Source organism: Epinephelus fuscoguttatus, linkage group LG8, assembly GCF_011397635.1.
Source record: "Epinephelus fuscoguttatus linkage group LG8, E.fuscoguttatus.final_Chr_v1".
NCBI classification, from domain to species: Eukaryota; Metazoa; Chordata; class Actinopteri; order Perciformes; family Serranidae; genus Epinephelus; species Epinephelus fuscoguttatus.
In genome coordinates this window covers 45,113,650-45,135,877 of record NC_064759.1, presented here as the reverse complement: position 1 = coordinate 45,135,877, position 22,228 = coordinate 45,113,650, and the positions used below count along the sequence as shown (strand labels likewise).

The 22,228-nt window shown below is 42.7% G+C and overlaps 1 protein-coding gene across 1 annotated transcript in view; it reads right to left on the bottom strand.

Annotated features, from left to right (window-relative positions):
- LOC125892863 (uncharacterized) overlaps positions 1-19,611 on the bottom strand; it is a 25,422-nt gene extending 5,811 nt beyond the window's left edge. The window contains exon 1 of the mRNA XM_049583187.1: positions 19,488-19,611. The gene's annotated coding sequence lies outside the window, so the exon portion shown is untranslated. The remainder of the gene's footprint in view (positions 1-19,487) is intronic.
- Between the last annotated feature and the right edge of the window lie 2,617 nt (positions 19,612-22,228).

The following is a 22,228-nucleotide window of genomic DNA, read 5'->3' as shown; positions in this document are numbered from 1 at the left end:
ACACTGTTGGGGTAATCTTGTCCCATTCTTCTTGAATTACTGCTTTTAATTCTTCTAAATTCTTTGGTTTATGCTTTGAAACAGACCTTTTGTTAATCCACCACAGATTTTCAATGGGGCTCATGTCCGGGGATTGAGCTGGCCACTCTAAGACCTGGATACTGTGCTCCTGCAGCCAAGTTCTACTGGCCTTGGATGTGTGGCAAGGGGCATTATCTTGTTGAAACATCCAGTTTTTACCTCGATGGAACAGTGCACGCAGAAGGGAGCATGTGGGTTTCGAGAATGGTACAATACTTGGTAGAGTTCAATGTGCCATCACAGACAGTGAGATGACCAACACCAGCAGCACTCATGCATCCCCAAACCATGATACTGCCTCCACCATGCTTGACAGTAGGTACTGTACATGCTGGAGATAATGCTTCGCCTGGCCTTCTGTGTACCCTCACATTAGTAGGAGGAAGATAAAGCTGGAAACTGGACTCATCTGACCACAAAATCTTCTTCCAATTCCTGGCTGTCCAGTTCTTGTGTGCCTGGGCCCAACGACGCCGGGCTAACCTCTGTCTCTCATTGATCAGGGGCTTCTTGATAGCCTTGTAGGACCTTAAGCCATGATCTAAGTCGGCCACGTACAGTGCGGGTGAAACACTGGACACCAGTTTGGTTTGACCACTGCTGCTGAAGCTCCTGTGATGTCATTCGGTGGTTTTGCCTGCACATGCGGATCAGGATGCGGTCATTTCTTGCTGAAGAAACCCTTGGACGCCCAGATCTTGGTTTGTCTTCCAAGCTGTCGGTTCGTCTGTATTTCTGCAGAGTGTATCCAACTGCTGAAGGACTGCATCTGCACTTCCTGGCTATCTGGCGGCAGCTGTACCCTTCCTTGCTGAGAATCTTTATCTTCAGGCGTGTTTCCTGCATTAGGTTCCTTGTTTTAGCCATTTTTGTGTCTGAAGAACTTTCAAATGTGCTGGCTTTATGTAGACACAAAAAAATTGTGTCTTTTAATAAAAAGGACGACCTTCATCACTGGTACCAAAATGACCTAATACTCAAAATTTCTTATGTATTTTTATGGAACCAATCAATTTTAAGTTTTTAATGGCTTTTTTAGGATTTATTTAGTATTTTGGCTGTGACTGTACTAAAAGAAATTGCACTTGAAGACCTAAGAGTGATTCTTAATGCAATATTTCACAAATGCATGGGGTGTCCGAAAACTTTTTTCCACCACTGTATACATATATATATATATATATTCAATTCAATTCAATTTTATTTATAAAGCCCAATATCACAAATCACAATTTGCCTCACAGGGCTTTACAGCATACGACATCCCTCTGTCCTTAAGACCCTCACAGCGGATAAGGAAAAACTCCCCAAAAAAAAACCCTTTAACAGGGAAAAAAAACGGTAGAAACCTCAGGAAGAGCAACTGAGGAGGGATCCCTCTTCCAGGACGGACAGACGTGCAATAGATGTCGTACAGAACAGATCAGCATAATAAATTAACAGTAATCCATATGACAGAGAGAGAGAGAGACATATACATACTGTGCATTGTTTTTCGGCACTACCTTGTTCTCTATAGCTAATGTAAGGTGAATTACTCGTGTGGGATCAATAAAGTTCTTTTCTTAGCCATCTGAGAAGATCAAATACATTTTTTTTGGTAACTAGCTGTTTCCCAAGTATATTAGTGCGTGTGTGAATGAATAAACAAGAGGGATTAACATATATTTCTTTGTAGGAGGGCGCTTTATGAAATTAAGTCCATTCACTTGTATTAGTTTACAGCGCAGTGTTGCCACATTCAATATGGCGGTGACGTTGACGTATTGCAGCAGTGGGCAAACCCACTTGATGCGGCGTCTACGTATATATGTCTATGGTCCCAAGTCTCTTATTTGTGCAGCGAGGAGCTAGCGCTAGGAGCTAGCAGCAAGCTTTAAGCAGCTACGAGCTAGGATGGTTGAGAGCTTCCTATCCGAAGAGTTTTTCAGCTGATCGCCATGACGTAAAAATACCCGCCCTCTACATCTGGCTCATTTGAACGAGATGGCGGAGAAACAGCGCAAGTGTACCCGTTACATGCATTCTTTGCAATGAAATGCTGTAATTCACATACCTATGTGACTACAAAGAGCAACGTTAATGATATTTCGTGCAAGACTGTCATGTTGTAATTAAGTTTATTTCATTCACAACCCGTTGCATTGTTCAGCGGACTGTCAGTGATGTGTGGCTGTTAAATGTGCAGCTGCACAGGTCCAGAACCACACGTGTTGATATAACACCACACACACCCACACACACCCACACACACACACACACATTTGCCCATCATTAATTATCCTGCATGTCATGTGAGTGGAATGTTTAATAGCTTGTAGGTAATATTAATTAGCCTATTAATATTAATATTTGTAATATATGTTGTGGACGACGCCATGTCTGGTGAGCAACTCCGTACTTTTATTCTCTGGTCTCCACAACAGCACAGTAACAACACCACAAAGCTACAGTGCCACCTAGTGAACATATCGAGTATTGCAGCTCTTATACTGAATACACTACATCTCCTTTTCTCAAGATTATTTTTTCACGTCCCTGTAGAAGAATGTTATAACAGTTGTGAAACAGGTAATTTACTATATTACCCCAAAAACATTTCAAACATTCTACAGTCCTGACTAGACTTACATAACATGAGTATTCTCATTATCAAATTGCCATCTGATCTTACGGATCAGGTTCACTATACAGTCTGCACATTTTCTTGCATATCAGAAAAGCAATTAACTTCAATCCAACACTCTGTATTTTCAATTTTAACAGAACATATCTGTACCAAGGTCATGACCAAAATTAAAAGATCACAATCAGTATACAACAGCTAAATGTGTAACATTTACCAACTTTTTTTTTTCTCTGTTATGATTATTCACACACAATTCTTTATTCAAACCTTGAACCAAACCATAACAGTCTGTACGTTAGCCTGTTCTAATTACTCTGTATATCGTTTTGGCACTCTTACTGGTCTTCCACAGCGTGTTGTAGTCACAGGACTATTTACAGTATTATCAGTCACTACTTTTGGACTGGGTGGTGCAGTGGAACAGTCTGGTGTAGGACTGGGTGGATCAGCACTTGGCAAAGTGTCTTGTCCCACACGACCTGGGTGCTCTGATTGAGTGTCATCAGGTGTCCCTGGGAAAGAAGTCTCTTTAGTTTTGAGCAGGTGTCTGCGATTCCTTCTGTACACTTGTCCGCCTGTTGTTTTGACTATGTAGGATCTCGGCAAGTTGTGTTTCTTTATCACTGTAGCTGGTTCCCACTTGCTGCCTTGTCTAATCCTCACATTTTCACCATCTTGGAGATGAGGCAGTGTCCTGGTTCCTTGATCAAAGTAATGTTTCTGTCTTTGTTGTCTGTTCACAAGGTTGCTCTTCACATTGTCATAGAGAGCTGGCTACAACAATGTCTTTGTCACTGCTAACTTTGATTTGAGCCTTTTCCCCATGAGCATCTGAGCAGGTGAGAGGCCAACCCCGCTCAGTGGCGTGTTCCGGTATTCCAACAGGGCCAAGTATGGGTCTCCAGAGCTGTCCTGTGCTTTTCTCAGCAGTTTTTTTACTGTCTGAACAGCTCTCTCAACTTGCCCATTCGACTGTGGAAACGTTGGACTGGAGGTGGTGTGTTTGAAACCCCAGTCAGTGCTGAAGTCCACCATCTCCTGGCTCACCAGCTGTCTACCATTGTCTGAGAATAACTCATCTGGCACACCATACCTTGCAAAGACAGACTTGAGTGCAATGATTATATGTTTACTTGAGGTTCCACTCAGCTTGACAATCTCTGGAAACTTTGAAAAATAATCCACACACAATAAAAACTCTGCATCATTGAAATGAAACAAATCCACACCTATCTTTGCCCATGCTCTCTCAGGCACTGGATGTGACATGAGTGGCTCTTTAGGATTCTCGTTTTTGTGTGCATTGCATACAGCACAGTGAGCCACAACTTCCTCTATCTGTTTTGCCATGCCCGCCAGTACAGTACATCACGGGCTCTCTCTTTACACTTAACGATACCCATGTGTGACTCGTGGATTTTTCTGAGCATTTCACTTCTCAGTGTGTGTGGAACTACTAACCTTGAGTTCTTGAATATAAGTCCATCAACATATCAGTTCTTTAAATGTCCAGTATTGTTTGATTTTGTCTGGAAGCTGTCTCTGTTTATCTGGCCATCCTTTCAGAATTGCATTTGCGACCAGTCCCAACTCTGCGTCTTCTTCCGTGGCCTTTCTGAAGTCCTGCAACTTTTCCTCTGATACTGGAAGCTGCTGGGTGACAAAGTTAACTTCCAGCTCCTCATCAAGAAGTTTCTCATTTTGTTCTTTCAGAAATGCTCTGCTTAGAGCATCAGCGATATGCATTTCCTTGCCTGGTTTGTATTTGACTTCAAGACTGTACTTTTGTAACCTCATGAGCATTCTCTGTAGTCTGGCTGGGCGCTGAGAAGTGATTTTTTGAATATCACTTCCAGTGGTTTATGATCACTTTCTACATGTACATGTCTTCCATATAGATATTGGTGAAACTTCTCACAGCCGAATACAATAGCAAGCAATTCTTTCTCAATTTGGGCGTAACGTTTTTGACAGTCAGTTAATGCCCTGGAGCCATATGCCACTGGATGTCCCTCTTGAAGTAGCACAGCTCCCAAGCCCTCAGAGCTTGCATCAACAGATAATGTAACTGGCTTGTCGACATCATAGTACTTGAGTACTGGTGCTTGGCTGACGAGAACTTTTAGTTTGTCAAAACTTTGTTGTTGTTCTGTCCCCCAGTGCCATTCCACATTTCCTTCCAGCTTTCTCAGAGGGGCGCTTATGTCCGAGAGGTTAGGGATGAACTTGGAGAGGTATTGCAGTAACCCAGTGAACCTCTGGAGTGCAGCTTTATCCTCTGGTGCAGGCATGTCTTGAATGGCTCTGATCTTTCAGGATCAGGCTTGAGTCCTTCCTCACTGAGCACATGTCCAATGTAAGTGATTTCAGTCATTCTTATTTTACACTTACTTTTGTTCAGTTTCAGATTAATGTTTCTGAGGCGGTCTAGCAGTTGCCTCAAACGACTGTCATGCTGCTCTATGCTCTCTCCCCAAACTAGAATGTCATCTATTACATTGACTACACCCTCTAGCCCTTCTAGGTGTCTGGCTATGCACCTCTGGAACACCTCCGGTGCCGATGATATCCCAAATGGAAGTCTTTTGAATCGATATCTACCAAATGGTGTGTTGAAGGTACACAGGTGAGAGCTTTCTTCATCTAGTTGGATTTGCCAAAATCCATGATTTGCATCCAAAACTGAAAAGAATTTGGCATTTGGCATTTCAGCCACCACTTCTTCTATTGTGCGCAGTGGATGATGTTCTCTCTTAATGGCTGTATTGAGGTCTTGTGGGTCAATACAGATGCAAACTTTGTTAGGCTTTGTTACAGTCACCATACTGTTTACCCAATCTGTAGGTTCAGTTTGTTTGGTTATCACGCCCAAACTTTCCATTCTTTTCAGCTCTGTTTCAATCTTGTCTTTTAGTTCAACAGGAACTTTTCTGGGTGCATGAACAACTGGAGTAACATCTGGATCTGTCTTGATGTGGTGCACTCCTGGTAAGCAGCCTAATTCAGTGAACAAGTCCTCATATTCACTAAGAATGTCACTCTCTGTTTTAAGTACATGTAGTCTTTTGACAAGACCCATTGCTTCACTTGTCTGTCCTCCCAGAATTGCAGGTGCCTTGTTCTTTATTACTTCAAATTCCACGTCATACTTTTTACCTTTGTACTGACATGCCAACATGATTTTTCCTTTAGCTTGGATTTTGTGACCTGCATATGCAACAAGCTTGGAACGTGATTTGCTCACCTTTTTGTCCAATCTCAACTTTCTGAGGTCACGCAAGGAAATGACGTTACAGTCAGCTCCTGTATCCAGCCTGACTTTCAAAACTTTCTTGTTGACAATCAGATTTTCTTGCCACTTTTCTTTCTTTGCATCCACAGTATTGATCTGTGAGACTGGGTGGTCGTGTTTTTCTGCTTGGATCGAGCCAATAAAGAATTCTTCATGATTGGCCTCTGCCTTGTTTATGTGTTGCACTTTATGGTTATCTGTGTGTCTTCTTGAATTACACATTTTCGCATAGTGATTTTTCCTGTGGCAGGCTTTGCACACTTGTCCGTAGGCAGGGCATTTCCTGGGCTCATGTCTGTGTCCACATCTGGTGCAGTTTCCTTGATTTTTCATCTTTGTACTCTGTGATGTGGCACCATTATCTTTCTGTTTGTCATGGCGTTTTTGCTTGGTGACTTTGTGAACCGGAATTTCAACCTCTTCATGTAGACTTTTAAGCTGAGTCTGAGTTAGCTCACTGGCTCTACAAATGTCTACTGCTTTGTTTAGCGTGAGGTCTGGTTCTCTTAGTAGTCGTCCTCTAACTTGATCATCCGTGATGCCACACACGATTCGATCCCGAATCAGTGAGTCTGCGAGATGCTCAAACTCACAGTCTCTTGCTTTATTCTTCAAATCAGTCACATATGCATCAATACTTTCAGATTTTCCTTGTACTCGTGTGAAGAATAAATGTCTTAAATATGTTACATTTTTCCGTGGCTCACAATGTCGGCGAAACAGCTCTTTCAAAACGTCGTAGTCATCCACGTCTTCATCGAAGTCAAACGTATTAAATACCTTAATTGCCTCGTCACCGGCCACATGCAGGAACGTGGCTCTTTTCACTTCGTCAGACTTTTCATTAATTCCGCTGGCGACGAGAAACAGTTCAAACCTCTGGATCCAGATCCTCCAATTTTCCGCTAGATTTCCTTCTAGACTTAGTGAGGTCGGGGTTTCATCTGCTCCATTTCTTTCTCTTTTCCTTTTTCTGTTTTCCAGTTTTACTCTGACACCATGTAATATATGTTGTGGACGACGCCATGTCTGGTGATCAACTCCGTACTTTTATTCTCTGGTCTCCACAACAACACAGTAACAACACCACAAAGCTACAGTGCCACCTAGTGAACATATCGAGTATTGCAGCTCTTATACTGAATACACTACAATATTAATACTAATTAATATTATTACTTTTATTAATGTTGTTGTAAGCTACTGTCATTACCTTCTGTCCTGCATCTCTCTCTGTCTCTGTCTCTCTCTCTCTCTCTCTCTGTCTCTCTTTCTGTCTCATTGTGTCATACAGATTACTGTTAATTTATTATGTTGATCTGTTCTGTACGACATCTATTGCACGTCTGTCCGTCCTGGAAGAGGGATCCCTCCTCAGTTGCTCTTCCTGAGGTTTCCACCATTTTTTTCCCCCATTAAAGTTTTTTTGGGGGGGAGTTTTTCCTGATCAGCTGTGAAGGTCCAAAGGACAGAGGGATGTCATATGCTGTGAAGCCCTGTGAGGCAAATTGTGATTTGTGATTTTGGGCTTTATAAATAAAATTGATTGATTGAGGTAGACTGACAGGTCTGATATGTCTTATTCACTCAGCAGCTGACTTGTTGAATGATGGCGAGTGGATTTAATAATAGCGATATAATAATGATGATGATAATAATAATGATAATGATGCTCATCACAGTGACAGTGGCAGGGCTACAGACCATTCTTTAATTGTGACAAACTTCGGCAAATGACACAATAACAATGGTAATACATGCAAAAGTGTGCGACCAAAGTCATGACGGCAGGGGGTGAGGGTTACGGTTTTGATCAGCGAGTATAATGTGACTTGGGATGTACGCCAAAATGCTGGCTCCGTTATGCAGCAGATCCAGCTGTTTTGCCGCCATCAGAAAATGACGTCGCTTTATGTGACGCTTCAGAGTAAGGCCATCTCATGTCTCTTAATCAGCAATCCTCGCTCCTCACTCCTAATTTCTGACTCCTTGTATGTTTTGCTAAGTGAGAGGGACTAAACAGTTAGGTAAGGTGGCTAGGTAAGGTGGTTAGCAGTAATTTTAAGGGACTTGGGACGTACCCTAAGAGACATGAGACGGCCTTACTCTGAAGCGTCACGTAAAGCAACGTCCTTTTCTGATAATGGTGGCACAGCTGGATCTGCTGCATAAAGCAGCTTTCACACAGCACGATTTCGCGCTGCGGTAGCACATACACAATGAATGGGTCCGTTGGCGGAGGTCTGCGCTTTGCGCGCTCTGTGTGAAACGAGCTTAACGGAGCCAGCGTTTGGCGTACATCCCAAGTCACATTATATCCACTGATCAAAGCCGTAACCCCCACCACCCGCCGTCATGACTCTGGTCACACACTTTTGCATGTATTACAATTGTTACTGAGTTATTTGCCGAAGTTTGATGCAATTAAAGAACGGTCTGTAGCCCTGCCACTGTCACTGTGATGAGCATCATTATCATTATTATTATCATCACTATTATTAAATCCACTCGCCATCATTCAACAAGTCAGCTGCTGAGTGAATAAGACATATCAGACCTGTCAGTCTACCTCAATGAATTCAATTTTATTTATAAAGCCCAATATCACAAATCACAATTTGCCTCACAGGGCTTTACAGCATACGACATCCCTCAGGGGAAAAAATGGTAGAAACCTCATGAAGAGCAACTGAGGAGGGATCCCTCTTCCAGGACGGACAGACGTGTAATAGATGTTGTACAGAACAGATCAACATAATACATTAACAGTAATCTGTATGACACAATGAGACAGAAAGAGAGACAGAGAGAGAGAGAGAGAGAGAGAGATGCAGGTAATGACAGTAGCGTACAACAACATTAATGAAAGTAATAATATTAATTAATATTAATAATTAATATTACTTACAAGCTATTGAACATTGTTCCACTCACATGACATGCAGGACAATTAATGATGGGCAAATGTGTTTGTGTGAGAGACAGAGAGAGAGACAGAGACAGAGAGAGATGCAGGACAGATGGTAATGACAGTAGCTTACAACAACATTAATGAAAGTAATAACTCCTCCAAGAACCGTCACCTTATCGTGGTGGAGGAGTTTGAGTGCCCTAATGACCCAAGGAGCTATGCTGTCGGGGACATTTCGCCCCTGCTAGGGTTTCCCATGGCAGATTGGTTCTGGGCGAAGGGTCAGACGAAGAACGGTTCAAAGGACCCTTCATGGTGGATATTAACAAGGACTTGTGTACCCGGCCCGGATAGTTACTGGGGCCCCGCCCTGGAGCCAGGCCTGGGGTCGGGGCCCGTGGGCGAGCGCCTGGTGGCTGGGCCTTCGCCCATGGGACCTGGCCGGGCCCAGCCCAAACCAGCTACATGGGCTCGTCCCCCTGCAGGCCCACCACCCGCAGAGGGATCCGGAAGGGATCGGTGCAGTGTGGATCAGGCAGCAGACCAAGGCGGGGGCCTTGGTGGTCCGATCCTCGGCTACGGAAGTTGGCTCTTGGGACATGGAATGTCACCTCTCTTGCGAGGAAGGAGCCGGAGCTTGTGGAAGAGGTTGAGCGTTACTGGCTAGATATAGTTGGCCTCACCTCGACACATAGTTCCGGCTCCAAGAACCCAAAGGAGGGGTTGGACCTTCTCCTTTGCTGGAGTTGCTCCAGGTGAGAGGCAGAGGGCCGAGGTGGGCTTTCTGATAGCCCCCAGACTCTCTGCCTGTACGTTGGGGTTCACCCCAGTAGATGAAAGGGTTGCTTCCTCGCGCCTTCGGGTTAGGGAACGGGTCCTGACTGTTGTCTGAGCTTATGCTCTGAACAGCAGTTTAGAGTACCTGCCCTTTTTGGAGTCCCTGGGACAGGTGCTGGATCGTGCCCCGACCAGGGACTCCATTGTTCTGCTGGGGAACTTCAACGCTCACGTGGGCAATGACAGCAGGACCTGGAGGGGCGTGATTGGGAGGAACGGTCTGCCCGATCTGAACCCGTGCAGTGTTCAGTTATTGGACTTCTGTGCGGGTCGCAGTTTGGCCATAATGAACACCATGTTCAAACATAAGGATGTCCATTGGTGCACATGGCACCAGGACAGCCTAGGGCGCAGGTCAGTGATTGACTTTGTAGTCGTATCATTTGACCTGCGGCTGTATGTTCTGGACACTCGGGTGAAGAGAGAAGCAGAGCTGTCAACTGATCACCACCTGGTGGTGAGTTGGATCAGATGGCAGGGGAGGACGCCGCGCAGACCTGGCAGGCCTAAACAAGCAGTGAGTCTGCTGGGAACGCCTGGCGGAAGAACCGGTCAAGATGATCTTCAACTCCCACCTCTGGGAGAGCTTCGACCACATCCCGAGGGCGGAGGGGGGCAGTGAGTCCGAATGGGCCTTGTTCCGCTCTGCCATCGTCGAGGCAGCTGTTGTGAGTTGTGGCCGCAAGGTCGCTGGGGCCAGTCGCGGCGGTAATCCACGAACCCGCTGGTGGACACCAGAGGTGAGGGGAGCCGTCAGGCTGAAGAAGGAGGCCTACAGGGCATGGTTGGTCTGTGGGTCTCCGGAGGCAGCTGACGGGTACCGGCAGGCCAAGCGGAGCGCAGCAGCGGCAGTCACTGAGGCAAAAACGCGGGCGTGGGAGGAGTTTGGTGAGGCCATGGAGAAAGACTATCGATCGGCTCCAAAGTGGTTCTGGCAAACCGCCCGGCGCCTCGGAGGGGAAGGCGGCAACTTGCTCACATTGTTTACAGTGGGGGCGGGGAGCTGCTGACGTCAACTGGGGACATTGTCGGGCGGTGAAAGGAATACTTTGAGGAGCTCCTCAATCCCACCAACAAGTATTCCAGTGAGGAAACAGAGCCGGGGATCTCGGGGGTGGGTCATCCAATTTCTGGGGCAGAAGTCGTGCGTGGACATCGGGGGCAGTGCCTCTGGAGTGGCAGACCGGGGTGTTGGTCATCCATCAAGAAAGGGGACCAGAGGGTGTGTTCCAGCTACAGGGGGAATCACCCTCCTCAGCCTACCCGGTAAGGTCTACTCCAGGGTGCTGGAGAAGAGGGTCCAGTCGATAGTTGAACCTCAGATTGAGGAGGAGCAATGTGGTTTTCATCCCAGACGCGGAACCGTGGACCAGCTCTTTACCCTCGCCAGGGTGCTGGAGGGGGCATGGGAGTTCGCCCAACCAGTCCACATGTGTTTTGTGGATTTGGAGAAGGTTTACGACCGTGTCCCCAGGAGCATCCTGTGGGGGGTGCTCCGGGAGTATGGGGTTCGTGGCCCCTTGCTAGGGGCCATCCAGTCCCTGTACCGAAGGAGCATGAGTCTGGTTCGCATGGCCGGCAGTAAGTCAGACCTGTTCCCAGTGAGAGTTGGACTCCGCCAGGGCTGCCCTTTATCACCGGTTCTGTTCATAACTTTCATGGACAGAATTTCTAGGCGTAGCCGAGTGGTGGAGGGTGTCAGGTTCAGTGACGGGAGGATCTCGTCCCTGCTTTTTGCAGATGACGTGGTCCTCCTAGCTCCATTGAACAGTGACCTCCAGCTCTTGGTGGGACGGTTCGCAGCCGAGCGTGAAGCGGCTGGGATGAGAATCAGCACCTCCAAGTCTGAGGCCATGGTCCTCAGCCGGAAAAGGGTGGATTGCCCACTCCAGGTCGGGGGGGAGGTCCTGCCTCAGGTGGAGGAGTTTAAGTGTGAATGACAGTGAATTATTTGGACTGGCCACTAGGTGGCAGTCCTGTATTGTTGAAGTGGAAACTGCAAGTGTGGGGAAGGCGAGGAAGTAATCAAGTTGTATAGTTTCCACCTGTGTGCTGCTTCCTCATCGCCTGCACTGCACATAGTTTGTTTGCTTCGGTTTGGCGTGGCATCGGTGCTGCCCCGGTTTCCTGCCGCTGATTCCTGATTTCCTGGTTAATATAGAGTAAGTTTACCCCGTGTGTTGAGTTTTATTTCCATTGTGGCAACTATCACCGCTGTTGGAGGCCTTCTATGCACCGCTGTTGTTTGTTTATTGGTAGAAGAAGTGGACGGCCCGACAGACGATATCTTGGCGTTCCTCAAACAATTAGCCCCCTTGGTAGTGGAATGAGGTACGTTTCGCTTGGCGTATTTGTTTAATTTGGGGTGTATTCGGTGTTTTAATCATAATATTAGCCTGGTTTATAAATGTATTTTCTTTTTTTTTCATGAAATGTTTGTAAATTTGCCTTGTAATTTGTGAGTGTGTAAATTAACTCTCTTTTGTATTTTAACTTATAGTTTTCACGGTGCATATGGAGAAATAAAGATTTAAGCACCAGTACGAGACTCTCCATTTTATTACGGAAGCCAAGGGCCAGCTACATTAAGTATCTCGGGATCTTGTTCACGAGTGAGGGTAGGATGGAGCGGGAGATTGACAGGCGGATTGCGGTGGCATCAGCAGTGATGCAGGCGCTTAACCGGTCCATTGTGGTGAAAAGGGAGCTTAGCCAGAAAGCTAAGCTCTCGATTAACTGGTCAATCTACGTTCCAACCCACACCTATGGTCACGAGCTCTGGGTAGTGACCGAAAGAACGAGATTGCGAGTACAAGCGGCCGAAATGAGTTTCCTCTGTAGAGTGGCTGGGCTCAGCCTTAGAGATAGGGTGAGGAGCTCGGACATCCGGGAGGGACTCGGAGTAGAGCCGCTGCTCCTCCCCATCGAGAGGAGCCAGTTGAGGTGGTTCGGGCATCTGGTAAGGATGCCTTCCGGACGCCTCCCTCGGGAGGTATTCCGGGCATGTCCAACCGGGAGGAGACCTCGGGGCCACCCCAGGACACGCTGGAGGGATTACATCGCCCAGCTGGCCTGGGAACGCCTCGGGGTTCCCTCAGAAGAGCTGACGGAAGTGGTTGGGGAGAGGACTGTCTGGGCTTCTCTGCTGAGGCTGCTGCCCCTGCGACCCAGACCCAGATAAGCGGAGGACGACGAGACGAGACGAGAATAATATTAATTAATATTAATATTAATAATTAATATTACCTACAAGCTATTCAACATTATTCCACTCACATGACATGCAGGACAATTAATGACGGACAAATGTGTGTGTGTGTGTGTGTGTGTGTGTGTGTGTGTGTGTGTGGGTGTGTGTGGTGTTATATCAACACGTGTGGTTCTGGACATGAGCAGCTGCACATTTAACAGCCACACATTACCGACAGTCCGCTGAACAACGCAGTGGGTTGTGAATGAAATAAACTTAATTACAACATGACAGTCTTGCACGAAATATCATCAACGTTACTCTTTGTAGTCACGTAGGCATGTGAATTACAGCATTTCATTGCAAAGAATGCATGTAACGGATACTCTTGCCCTGTTTCTCCACCATCTCGTTCAAATGAGCTAGATGTAGGGGGCGGGTATTTATACGTAAGGGCCTCAAGCTGAAAAAGACTTCCCATTAGGAACCTCTTGTGTTACCTTACTCATTGCACCTAACAGATCCCTCCTAACTCCTAACGCTAACTCCTTACTGGCAGGAATAAGAGACACGAGACGGCCTTAAAGATGGCCGACCTTGAACGACTTCCGGTTCATGAAAGGAGTTAGGAGTTAGCAGTATAAAATTAAGAGACTTGGGACGTACTCTATGTATATATGTCTATGGTTTTTAGAGCCAGGCGCTGCAGTTGCTCTTCACCGACTGCACCGCCTGACTCTCACCTGATCTAACAGCTGATTAGTTTAGATGTCAACTCAACAAGATGACGTTTTAGATATATGTCATCTTGTTGAGTCAACATCTAAACCAATCAGCTGTTAGATGTTGACTCAACAAGATGTTGTTTTAGATAAACTTTTCATTTTTGTCGAATTTTAGAGATTAAGATTGTATTTGTCTGATCTGAAGGTTTATTCTGTGAACAGAAAACATGTTGTGTGACTGATGGGGAAGTTTAGTTGTCAGAGACTAAATAGCTACGTTCATTATAAACTATACAGAGTCTACTGTATAGGCCTATTAACACTGGACTTTTTTAATTGTTGAAGTATTTAGCAACATACAGACTTGTGGTCAGTGGGATGTGAGGATTCTTAAAATAACATCTGTACAGATTTGAAGCCCTGACTGTATCTGACTTAATGAAAGCTGTTGTCTTGTATTTTTTTCCTCTGAAAATATTAACCTTATAGGCTAGTCAAGCACTGTTTATTCAGCCCTTGTAGTTGAGGGGACAGGTCAAACTGATATGATGCTGATTTACAGGAGAATTCATGTCAAATGGAGGTTAAACCATTAACATAAACTACAGATCACCTGTAAAGCATTTTAATAAATTAATCTATCATGATTAAAACAACTGGAGGCTGAAAACAAACTGATATAGGCTATGGGTCTGATCACTTTTTTAATGAATTGACATCATTTCAGACAGGATGTAAGTGTGTCTGTGACTTCCTGTATGGACTGAAGGCTGCTGGAAACTGTCGGGAAACTGTCCAACTTCACTGCGGCTTTTTGTCACCGCCCCCCGCTGCGGCCACCTGCTCTCGTCTATGTCATAAGAATTTCTTTGTAATGACCTTTAAAGCAAATAGAGACCGGAGCCGAAATATCAAAGTTTAACAGAATTTATTATCTTGTACAAGAGGAGCGTTTCACAGTGCAACACACCATTAAACAGGCACCTCCAGCACTTACACAACACAATGGCATGTTTATCTTGTGATCATAATTTTTACAACAGTCTACTTTCCAGGCGAGGTGCAGTTCATCTCGAACGAGCCTAATGTTACCTTGGAGAATAATAAACAAACAATAGTCTACCAGAGGCTTACGAGATAGCATAAAACGTAAAGCCTTATTTTTATTTTTTAAACAACAAAAGTCTGAGTTCTGTTTCTTACAAGAATCACACTTAGTCATAAATGATACTAATTTCTGGAAAACTCAGTGGGGAAATGACATATGGTTTTCACATGGTTCAGAACCATCAGCAGGAGTAACCTCCCTGAAAAACAAATTTGAAGGAGCTATATTACACTCAGAGAGTGACCAAAACGGCAGATTCCTTATCCTAATTACTAAGATTAATGATATTATTGTCCTTCTGGCTAATGTACAGTACATGGTTATAACGCCAAAGCTGAAAATGACTTCTTATTTGATATTTTGGAATCTCGCTTTATATTTTTGGTTATCTAAATATCCAAACCTGCTGTTTGTTGTTGGTGGTGATTTCAGTGTTACGGTAGATGACTCTGTAGATAGATGGCCTCCAAAAAATAGAACAAATTCTCCCTCCAATGTAATGTTATTTAGGCTAAAATTCCAATTAGTAGACATCTGGAGAAAAAAAGAATCCAAATGCCAAATCTTATACATGGGCTGATAAAACTGGTACCTGTAGGTCACTAATCAATTATTGGTTAAGCTCAAATAGTCTAGATGAAAATAATATTCATGTTAATATTATGATGACTCCGCTCACAGATCTAAATCTTCAAATTAACTTTAAACCCAATGCCAGTATCACCTACCGGAACTCACACTGGAAACTCAACAACTCAGTTTTAAAACATAAAACTGTTATAGAAAAGATCCACTTTTTAATAAAATGCTACTGGCATAGGGCTTTAGCTGATAAATGTTTCTATAAGAACTGAAAACTGTTGAAATTCCAGACAGCAAAATACTTAAGAGACTACAGATCCTCTTTGGCCAAATTAAGAAAAGAGGAAGAAACAAAAGTAATTACCACAATTGCCACTCGTACTCAGTGTATGCCTGAAGATCTAACAGAAGATGACAAGAACTAACTGAGCAGCAGCTCAAGCTCAAGTTAGATGAAATATACAGAGTTAAAGCAGAAGGAGCTTTTGTGAGATCCAGAAGGCAATGGCTGGAGGAAGGGGAGCAAAATACAGCATATTTCTTTAGGCTGGAAAAGTCACGCAGTAGAACAAACTGCATTCAAAAACTTAATATTGATGGAGCTGTCACAGATGATCCTCAAAAGATATCCAACCATTGTTTATTGTTCTATAGGAACCTGTATAAGTCACACTATAGTGAAAATGCAACAAAATATTTTTTTGGATATCTCTCTCAGTTAAAATCTATTAACACTGACCAAAGGGACCTCTGTGACAAGCAAGTAACATTGGAAGAAGTCAGATCTGCCATTCAGCAACTGAAATTAAACAAATCTCCTGCAACTGATTGCTTAACATCTGAGTTTTACATAACATTTGCCGATAAACTTGCTCCCTTCTTCCATGGTGTATTTACCGAAAGCATCCATAACCAGACTCTTCCTCCTATTTTATACCAAGGGCTTTTAACACTTAGGCCTATTCCTAAGCCTAAGAAGGACCAACTTCGCATTGATAATTGGAGACCCATCTGTCTCCTCAATAATGTTTATAAATTCTTAGCTGGAATCTTTGCCAAAAGGATTAAAGTAGTACTGGATCACATTATTGATGAAACGCAAACAGGGTTTATGAAGGGCAGACATATATCCAACAACATAAGACTTGTCCTGGATCTAATAGATTATTGATTGATTGATTGATTGATTTGTTTATTTAAGTGTCATGCATGTTAAAGTGCCCAGCCCACATGGGCTTACAAGACACTGCACAGTATATGTACAAACAATTCAAAGATGGCAAAAACAAGAATCTTATGTATCCATCATCATTAACAACAAAAAAGGTCAAAGTATTGTACTCTTATGTGGGATACAGTGTTTTCTGTCTTAATGTCCTTGCTTTTTCAATAAATCTAGCTAAGACATAGCTTGAAGAACCAACTCAACATATCAAATTCTAACATCCAAAATAAGTCGGGATTCTTCCCCTGAACTTTTTCAAACAAAGATTTCCTCAAGTCATTGTACAAAGGGCAATGAAACAAGAAATGAAATTCATCCTCAACAATATCAAGATCACACAAAACACAAATACGCTGCTCTTCAGGGATACCCTTATACCTGCCTACTTCAGTCGCCGGGGGCAAGGTACCAGATCTTAATTGTGCACACTAGGACCTCTGACCTCTCCCTAAATTTAAGGTTAAGTATGGTTCTAGTCCTCTTTAATTTGAACATAGCTTCTAAGTTTGGGTTTCCTCCAAATCTCCTGCTTCCATTGTTTCTTATGGAGATTAAATAGTTTTTGTTTAACTGTATCTATCTTACACTGCAGGTTATTACTAAAAATATAATATAAATCAGAATGAGAGAATACTGCAGAGACATCTCTTGACCAAGGGAAATTATGGGCTCGATCCCATTTAAAAATCTTTTTGGTTAGCCTTTCGTTTGGCAGCCAAAGAAGTCGGTTCCAGAACCGAACCATTTCGCATCTTTGCTTAACAAGACAGGATTCCCAACCTGTGTCCCCATCTACAACACCCTTTGCAGTGAATTTATAAACTCCAAGATAGCACCTCAGGGTGCGACTCTGAATCATGTTACTTTCAGGGGAATCCCTAAAGCCCCATATTCCAGCTGCATAAAATAAGACTGAGCCAACCATTGAAAGAAAGAGCTTAGAAAATGTTAAAAACCCAAGGTCAGGACATCTTTTAATTTTATTCATTACTGACCCTAAAGCTCTTCCTGCTGACTCTGCCAGTGCTTTCCTTCCTTCGTAGAAATTCATATTTTCTGTAAAAACAAAACCAAGGTACTTATAAGAAGAGGTATATATCAGAGGTCTCGATCTAAACTGGAATATATAACTACTTTGCTGCACATGATTATTTCGAAAATGCATAATTTGTGTCTTTTCACTATTAATAGCCAGTTGCCACTTATAGCACCATGAACTCATAATATTCAACATCCTCTGTAAATTAATTTAAATTAATTTAATTTCTGTCTCAGCAACCAACAAAATATCATCGGCATATAACAAAATACTTAAATTAAAGTCTTCAGTATCTATGCCAAGCTTAGCCTGCTTGATTTCTTGAGCCAAATCGTTTACATAAAGGGCAAATAAAGTCGGGTAGAGAACATCTCCTTGCTTAACTCCAAATGGAGTAGGAAACCAGTCAGTCCTAAGGTTATTTACCTGAATACAAGCGATGGGTCCTTATATAGGGATTTATTTGCACTATAAAATTTACCACCAATACCAGAAGATATCAATTTATATTTCAAAAGGTCTCTATTTATCCAATCAAAGGCTTTTTTAAAGTCGACAAAACAAACAAAAGTCTCTTTATGCTCCTGTAATCTTGCTCTCACAATAGAAGATAAAACATAAATATGGTCAATACATGCCCTGTTTTCCCTGAAGCCATTTTGCTCATCCACCATCACACCTTGAGACTCTAAAAAATCATTTAATCTATTGTTCAGAACACCTGAATATAATTTGTAGACTGCACTAATTAGACCGATACCTCTGTAATTTAATGGAACTCGTGGGTCCGCTTTTGCAGATTTAGGAATAGGTTTGATTATAGATTTGTTCCACACTGATGGAATAATACCATCCTGGAAACACTTCTGAAACAAACCATGTAAAGTCCTTAGCATACTGGGAGCTTTTAGGGCTTCGTTAGGAATCTCATCAACTCCTACAGCTTTATTTAATTTTGCTTTATCAGCAACCTTCTGCACCTCCTCTAACGTGATGTCATCATTCAATATATGGTCAGAGCAATGCATTGCATTGTTCATATCTTTCTCCAACTCACCCTTCAGTCTGCAAGCTTCATTTAAGAAGTGACCATTAAATAATAGAGGATTATTGCCAGTATACAGATTACGATAATCCCTTTCCCACTGTTTAAGTATCAAATCAATTTCAAAAGAAGATTCACCGTCTTCCTTTAAAATTTCAAGAGGAATAAGTGAACTCTTTTGAGAGCCAAGTTTATTTATTTCCCTCCAGAATTGCTGTGGGTTTCTACTTTCTAGCTGTTCTAACTGAAGTGCTTGTCCTCTTCTGAAGCGTCTTTTGAAATACCTAAGCCTTCTATCAAAATTGAATTGACACTGTTTAAATTCATCTTTCAGATCCCTTTTCTTATGTTGCTCCTTACATTTAAGAAACATTTTTTCTGCTGAGCGAAATTTAGTCCATAATTCATTTAGCTCAGTATTCCAGTATGGACGCTTCATTCGATGACACTTCCTCAAAACATGTTTTTTGAGTGTTCCATGCTTGTCCATCTCCTTATATACAACAGCTCACAGAGACGATCATAACACTGGTCGATATTACCCTGTTTATCTGACCACCTTCAAGCTGATGTAAAATCTTTAAGAGAGCCCTACAGCACATTTCAGAGGATGGAAAATTAACAGGGAAATTTCTATTTTGTCTCTTAACCTTGAACTCAGTACGTACACTTTGAGGATTATTAAGGAGATTCCCCGTTTGAAATCTTAAACACAATATTGAGTGGTCTGGCAGTCTACTACGCTCATCAATCGACTGAGAGCTTCATGTCCAACCCTCTCCGCAAGATCAGAGCGAGTATAAACATGAAATTCAATATTCACCTGCTTCTCCAACACGCTCTGTATGCGGTCCATCTTCGTGTTGAGTGCTTTAAGTTCATTCATTAAAGCAGCGTTCCCGTTGCTCTCAGCGTCGGAATTTTTTGATCTCCGTGCTCTCGAGTCATCAGCCATGATCCTACACAGGGAAGACACAAAACGGGCACCAACAGTTTATAAACCAGTTCAAGAAATTTTAGTGAAATTATGCTGACTACTGCCCGGACGACAGTTTTATTTTATTTCTAGACTTTTGCAAAGCATTTGATAGCCTACCATTGAACATAAATTTATGTTTCAGACATTACAGAAATTCAGCTTTGGTAAGTACTTTTGTTCAGCAATTGAGATCATGTATAAGAAAGCAAATTGTTCAATTAAAATGCAGACAGGTACTTCTCCACGGTTTGATTTAGGCTGTGGAATCAGGCAGGGCTGCTCTGTGTCACCTTTATTTATTTTTGTTATGTGCCCAGCTGGGGGGTATTCCAGAAAGCGGGGGCCTGTATCACGAAGCAGGATTAATGTCTTAGCGAGGTAACTTCAGGGTTAACCCTGGGTTTTCGGTCTCACGAAGCCGGTTCAGTTCTTATCGGGGTAGATCACCATGGTAACTTACTCTGAACGGCTATCCTGCTCCGGAGCAGGGTAAGTTCAGGGTTGAATCTGATCCTATAAAAAGCACCACCCACTGGCCAATCAGCTGTTGGGAAAAAAATGACTCCGCTGACAGAAATGCAGCCCAGTCATGACGGGAAGTTTAATTCATTTGATTGATTTTGATTTGAAAGTTTATTTTGAACATTAAAAAAGAAAAGAAAGCAACAACAACAGACAATGAAAAGATTGTTCAAAAAGGAGTGGAAAGAAGTGGAACTTTCATCCCACCCCTTCATAAGAAAGAAACTGATCATTTGCGGACACTTAATAGCACCATTAATTAGTGCCAACATTTTGTTTTGTTGGAGGAAATGATCCCTGTTAAAGATAATGGGCCTAATTGACAGCTTTGCTGCTGGAAATGTGGAAAGTAGCCTATCATGTCTACACTTCATGGTGTTTGAGGGATTTTCCTTTTTGTTTTTTAAAGAGGGAGACTAGGTATATTTCTGCACAGCTGTTAATTTCTAACACAGCTCAATATCAGGATGATTTTATTCAGACTATCAATTTGGTGTTGATATGATTTAATTGTGGCGTCAGCTTTAAGCTTTATTGTAGCATATATAACGTTATGACAAAGAAGACCAATTTATCAGACGCAATGATGTTAGACGATAATTGTAATACACGCAATTCATCTGCGCAGCATTGATTTCATGGGATTCAAGGGTGTGATCAGTGTCAGATGTACAGGTACTGTAGCTACTTGAACCAGTGATGAGTAATTTAACCTACACATCATTTTATTTGCTACCTTGTGTTGTCTTGATTTTTCCCTCTCTCCTCCTCTATTTCTTCTTTCCTGACCCGTTTCTTTTCTTCTCTAATATGTGATTTCATTGATGTTTTGACAGGGGAATTTCTTTGATAAGCTTTTAGTGGCTTCTAACCTCTCCGGCACTTTTCTTTTTTTAATCTTGTAAATGTTATACTGTCTGTTTTTAGCATTATGTGCAAATAAACTAATCTAAACTAAAACTAAACTAAACATTATTCATCCCGTTATGCGTTGCCACGCATGTTTCCTCCTCCTTCAGCTGCCACGGTGTTGGCCTTTTCTGTAATGTTGCTTTTCTCCTCCTCATATTTTAGTAGAATTAATCTCTGATCCTCACTAGAAATACTTTTTTTCCCTCACATACGGCACTCTGTGAGGACGCTCAGTGACGCTGCGCTTCTCTCATGATTGTGATTGGTCCACTGCGTGCGCGTTCACGGCTCTTGATAAAGCAACTCTGGGTTGAGTTACAGAGTTGATATCCAGCATCGTGATACCGATTATCCTGATTGCCATTGTTAGGGTTAGTCAACCCAGGATAGGTCTGGGTAACCCAGGAAAGGTTGGTCTCGCTTCGTGAAACAGGCCCCAGGTTATGTGAAAACTCAGAGTAAGTTAACCCCGGAGATTTACCGTCACAGTCTAAATTCTGCTGGATATTAGTTTGTTACTCAGGACTATCTTACGTTAGGCTACTGAATTTATGCAAATCAATCATTTCTTTGGACATCGGGTTTTGTCTTTATATTCAAATACACAGCGAGAATTCACCCTCAGCTCAGAATCAAACCTCTGTCCTTTTTATATTTATTTTTTATAACACTGTGCACAAGGATCAGACTGTCAGTCTGTTAGAGCAGCTCCGAAATGTTTAGGCCTATTGCACATAATGTGTAGGTCTAATTATTTAAATTTAAAAAATCGGTATGAAACTTTAGACACGTAGTATCAATGACTAATGATCTCTATCACTGATGTTATTGGTCGCACTGATGGAACATAATTCCTGTAGCCTAATATTGGGGATTATATGTTAATATTTCTGAGTGAGCAATGGTGCAGCATTTCAGTGTCTTTAAATTTACTACATTTGTATCTGAAATAAAGTCACTAAATGCTGTTGAGTCAGGATACAAATAGATGTACAACATTTTCAAATCTACTGTATTTTAACCTCAACGTCTTTTCAGGTGCAAATCACCAAACATATATTACTGGGTCAGACTGTGAGTTTAGTCATGTCTTTATGTCTTTGATCTATAGCCTAGCCTATAGCCTATGTTTTAAACCTTCCTATTTTTCA